The following is a 6,000-nucleotide window of genomic DNA, read 5'->3' on the forward strand; positions in this document are numbered from 1 at the left end:
ATTTGTGCTACATTGCTGTTTATATGTCAAAAAACAACCTATAATATAAATGACCAAGCAACTAGCTATTCACAATATTATATACTCATAGTACCTATACATAAATTATTTTGTATACAGTTGCATTGCATTTCCTATACAATTTATATTTATTGTGTTCTTTACATACCTATCAGAATAAAATATATAGCATACGGCAATTAAAATTATATTAATCTTCCTTCGACCATAATAATAATAATTTTATTACCCTGGATTTGTATTGGGATCTATTAAAATCATGCTTTTCGTCCGCATCAGAGACACTTTGTTTATATACAAATGAAATTTTATTGGTTAATACCACATTACGTAAAATAAATATTGAATCACATCAAATTTTTAATGTAATATATACAGGGTGAGTTTTTAGGGCGACATTGGTCGATAATTCCATCGGGGCACAGAATATCATACAAAAAAGTTATTAAAAAAACGTAATCAATGATTAACCAGGGCATCTACCACAAAATAAATCGATTTTTAAATAGAGCACCCAGAGACTTGCAGCTTTTTGCATTGTGTTCAGAATGATGTCAGGAAGAAAGTCTACTATACAAAAATGGGTTGAAATACATAGTTGCATTTTAAAGTGCATAAAATGCATCCCAAAGTGCATAAACATGTCATATAATAAGTGTATTAAGGGCCAGATTTCGTTACTCGGGAGTTTTTGGGGTCGTTGAAGATGAATACGCCATCAGAACCGACCACCGGAGCATTTTTTACTAAACTGATGCAAACAGACTACTCGGCTGTTTTTGGGGTCGATGAACAAGAATACGCGCCATCAGAACCGTTCCCACAGTGCACCTGGTGCCCAAAAAACCCCCCTAACTACAGAATATAACATGCCTTAGCAGTGACCTTGGGCACCAGGTGGCCTGGGGGTCGGTTCTGATGGCGCATTCGTATTCAGCGACCTCAAAAATCGCCTAGTAATCTATTTTCATGCATTCAAGGCTGAAAACCTTCAAAACTTTTGAAGATGACTTAACTTAGCAGTGACCATGGGCACCAAATTCTCCGAAGATCAGTTTTGATGGCGTATTTGTGTTCAGTAAACCCTAAAACATCAAAACATCTCGTGTAATCTGTTTGCATCAATTTAGTGCCTAACTCGCTCGAAACTCCTGAAGATGACGTGACCCTAGACACCAGGTGCTCCGGGTGTCGATTCTGTGGCGTATTCGTTTTTTGAAACCCCAAAAACTGCCCGAGTAACCTATTTGTATCAATTTAATGTCGAAAACCCTTGATACTCCAGAATACGACGTGCCTTAGCAGTGACACTAGGCACCAGGTGCTCCGTGGGTCGGTTCTGATGACCTATTCGTGTTCAGCGACTCCAAAAATCTCCAAGCAATCTGTTTGTATCAATTTAGTGACAACCCTCGAACCTCCAGGTAAAGTACCTTAGCAGTGGCCCTGGGCACCAGGTGCTTCGGAGGACAGTTCTGATGGCGCAGTCGTGTTCAGGGACCCCAAAAACCCCCAAGTAAAAAAAATGGCCTTTAATATAGGTATTTTGACATGCTTATACACTTTTGGGTGCATTTTATGCACTTTGAAATGCAATTATCCATTTACACCCATTGTTCTATAATAGAATTTTTTCCTGACATCATCCTGAAGACAATGTAAAAAGTTTCTGTGTTTAGTTTAGTTACTCTAGGTGCTGTATTTAAAAATCGATTTATTTAGGTGTTTTTAGTGCTAAATGCCCTAGTCTATGATATTGTCCAGACTTGGATAATATGCCTAATTCTACAGGGTGATAAATGACTACATGGTAAAGCAAACATACAATATTATATTTCTATTGTTACAATACAGGTTTGGTACATACTACTACATAGGATATTTAATGAGTTATGACCATTTTTAATTCGAAATCGCAATGAAGGAAATACACTATAAGACGGAATAAATAAATAAGTAATCATTTTACATATATCTATATTTCCCGTTCACAACATAATACGCCTTTGAGTTCCCTTTCGCCAAGCCTGTATATTCTGCCAGTCTTCTTCAGATATATTTCTTGCTGACATTGCTTTTGAGATTCCTTGGATCCATGTTGTTGGTGGTCGTCCTCGTTTTCTTTTTTCTGGTGGTGCCCATTCTAATATCTTTTTGGGTAGTCTTTCTTCCCCCATACGTCTAACATGTCTGTACCATATTAGTTGTTGTTTTTCGATGTCTTCTATATTTGATCTTTGTACTTTCATTTGTCTCCTGATGTCCTCATTTTTCACATGTTCTAATCTAGACTTTCTCGCTGCTCTCCTCTAAAAATCCATTTCAACTGTCAATAAGTTACCTTTAAGTTTTTGTGATAACTGCCACACTTCTGAGTCATAGACGATTACTGGATTTAATATGGTATTATATATTCTTTGCACCTATATTCAACGCACCTATAACTTGTTCTCCTTTCGTTATTCTGTCTTTTATGGCTTCATCACTTCTCCCTGTCTTTGTCAGTTTTACCCCCAAGTATGTACATTGGTCACATTCCTTAATAGTTCCATCTTCTAAGTCGTGGTAATCTGCAGTATTTTCTCCTCCTACGCAAAGATATTGTAATTTTTGAACATTTACTTCGAGGCCCCATTTTTTGTACTCTTTCATTAGTTTTCTAGCCATATACTCCAGGTCTTCTTTGTCTTGCGCAATAACTACCTGGTCATTTACATAGTGCAACGTATATAACGTTTCATCCCCAATAGATAGCCCCATCTCTTTACACTTCTCCGTCCAGTGACTGAGTGCTTCATCGATATATATGTTGAACAGTATGGGAGATAAACAACAACCTTGCTTCAGTCCTCTTGTTACTTGAAAAATATTAGACACCTCTTTTCCTATTTTAACTTTTGCTATTGTGTTCTTATCTAGCTCTTTAATAGCATCGATTAGTGTAACGTTGATGCTGGTTTTCTCCAATACCTTCCACAACTTCGCAACAGGCACGGTGTCATATGCTTTTGTTAAATCTACTAAAAGTAAATGCACTTCTCGAGATCTCAGTGTTCTTTTCTCGAGTATTTGGGATAAGCAGAAAATACTATCTATTGTGGATCGTCCTGCTCTGAATCCGTTTTGTTCTTCTGATTCAAAAGGGCGGTATTCTTCGCATATGTGTTCTTTTATAATTCTTCAATATAATCTGCTAAGCATGCTCGTAACAGTTATACCCCGATAGTTATTGCAATCTTCCTTATTTCCCTTCTTATGGATAGCTGTAATCCATCCTTTTTTCCAACTTTGTGGCTCTGGTTCTCCATGCAAGTGCCTATTGAAAACTTCTGTTAGTATCTCGAATAGTTTGTTGGTTCCATTTTTTATTAACTCTGCATAATATCATTTTACATAATATGGTAAATAATAATATGTTCTACCGATAGGACATTCATTAATATCTGTAGATGTTCTTCCGATTCAGCGCGTACCTCAGTGTCATCTGCGTATCTTAGCCTATTGATCACGATTCCATTGATTTTGGCACCCTATGAGCTTCTTCTTGATATATCTTAATTATATGTTGCCCGTATACGTTAAAGAAAAGCGGGGACAGGAGGCATTCCTGCCGCACTCCCCGTTTTGTAATGACATAGTTGATGCTATCATTTGCATGACAAACATACAGGGTACGGCATTAGTGCGAGGAAGTCAAATTACTCGTTTGTCATATAAGATACGAAAATTTAGGTAAAAGTTGGGCATAGATAGGACCATAATTTAAAAATATTTTCAAATATAAAGGTCACCTGTACTGACAGGGTGACACAAACTCATGTTCTTTTAACTGAACACCCTGTATATTTTTACCCTGTATACGATTGAAGTACACACACCCAAACTTATATGGAATCATCTGATATTTCTTAATAGTTCGTGCGGATTTAAAAAAACGGATACACGAAATATTTATTTTAAAGCAATTTAATAACAAATACATAACAATTAAATAAAACAATAAAGTATTTAACAAACAAATTGAAAGGACGTAGTTGTTTCAAAACAAATAGCATACAAAATTTCAATGTAAAACCAATAATGTTTAAATTGTTTTTATTTATTATTTTGTATTTTGTGGTAGTCAGTGTTGTGACCTCTAGTCCTTATGCAAGCTTCAGTTTGGGTGGGCACGCTCCTAATCAAATTATCAACATTTTTTTGTGTAAGACGACGGACAAAGAGTTTATATTCCACGGTTAACCATATAGAAACCAAGAAATTGCTATGGTATGGTCATGTTAGGAGGATGTCAGAGGAAAGATGGCCAAAAAGAGCATTAAATTACACACCCATGAATAGAAGAATAAGAGGAAGGCCTACAGAAACATGGAAGAAAGGCATAGAACAGTCTATGGCTGATAGAGCTATTGACGAAAACGAATGGTTGGATAGAAAACGACGGCGAGCGAAATGTGGGATGCGGAGGAGACCGTAGGAACCCCACTACTTATATATAGTTTACTCCACCCTTTAAGAGCAGCTTGTACTGGCCGTGCGGTGTTCTGTCGATTATCCCGGCGAGCTCTAATTTTTCTTTTAAGCATATCCCACAAATACTTTATATGATTAAGCTCGGGTGAGCAAGCAGGCTCGATACTACAATATGGACTTGAAAGCTGGACATTAAAGCAAGAACACATAAATAAGCTACAGTCATTTGAAATGTGGTGTTACAGAAGGATGCTTAGAATAGCATGGACACAGAAGACAATGAACACGGAAGTATTGCGAGAAATGGGTAAAGAATGCGAAATAATAAACACAATAAAAATAAGAAAGTTACAATATCGGGGACACGTAATGAGGGGACCGCGATATGAAATGCTAAGACTAATATTACAGGGAAAGATAAGAGGCGGAAGGTGTATAGGAAGAAGGAGAGTGTCATGGTTAAAGAATTTAAGGGACTGGTTTAGATGCAGTTCTATAAAACTCTTTAGAGCAGCAGTGGATAGAGTAAAGATAGTGATCATGATATCCAACCTCCGATTAGGAGACGGCACTTGAAGAAGAAGAAGAGCAAGCAGGCCACTCCAAACTAGGGACACCTTCTGCTTCAATGATGTCCGTAGTCACTCTAATGTTATGTAGAGGTCCATTATCAAGCAATAAAATAAAATTTTCTCCAGTTGCACCTCTCCAGAGCCTGACGACAGGTTATCAACATACCTATGAGTAGTTAAAGTTAATTGGATGACAATTAAGGGAGTTTTTTTTACGGATCACAATTCTTCTCCAAAACATTACACTTCCCCTTGTATATTTGTGAACAGATCTGAGATTTTTCGGTCCTGATTGTCTTTCTCGACCTCTAAGTAGGTACACGATTTCGTGGGTCACCTAATTTTACACAAATCCTGACTTTTTTTGAAAATAGCACATTTTGTCAATTCCCAATGTTCCAGTTTTGGTGGTGAAGATACCAATTTAGGCGATCCATATTGTGCTGCCTGGATAACTCGGGAATCCCTAACTGCCTCCTGCTGTATACTTCTTGGTACGAACTCTTCTTCTTATCGTTTCAACTGAAACAGTTACACCTGTGACATCCAAAAGCTGCCTTTGGGGCTGCAGGTGAGAAATTGTTGGGTGTCTTCCAGCTGATTGGACAATTAAACGATCGTGAAGAGCCGTTATTACTTTTGGCGACTTTCCCTTCTTTATTTTTGAGTTTTCCTAGTTCCTGTTACCTAGCATAGGTTTTGGACAGAACGCCCTTTATTACGCCTAGCTCTACAGCTATGTCCCTCCGAGAACATTACTTTCTCCACAAGACCAATAATCTTTTCTCGTTGTAAGTTCTATAACCCCATATGAAGCATATTTTCGTTTTTGGACGCAAAAGTTAGTTTATTTATTTTCGTTCAATTTGCAACTCAAGCAAATAACCTATACCGTACTATAACCTATACCGTACTATCCGATTGTCTTATATAT

At 37.2% G+C, this 6,000-nt stretch overlaps 1 protein-coding gene across 1 annotated transcript in view; it reads left to right on the top strand.

The window, feature by feature from the left end:
* Positions 1-6,000, top strand: part of LOC114332482 (atrial natriuretic peptide receptor 1) — a 660,741-nt gene that overhangs the window by 70,823 nt on the left and 583,918 nt on the right. The gene's annotated exons all lie outside the window — the stretch shown is intronic.

Source organism: Diabrotica virgifera, chromosome 10 (genome assembly GCF_917563875.1).
Source record: "Diabrotica virgifera virgifera chromosome 10, PGI_DIABVI_V3a".
NCBI classification, from domain to species: domain Eukaryota; kingdom Metazoa; phylum Arthropoda; class Insecta; order Coleoptera; family Chrysomelidae; genus Diabrotica; species Diabrotica virgifera.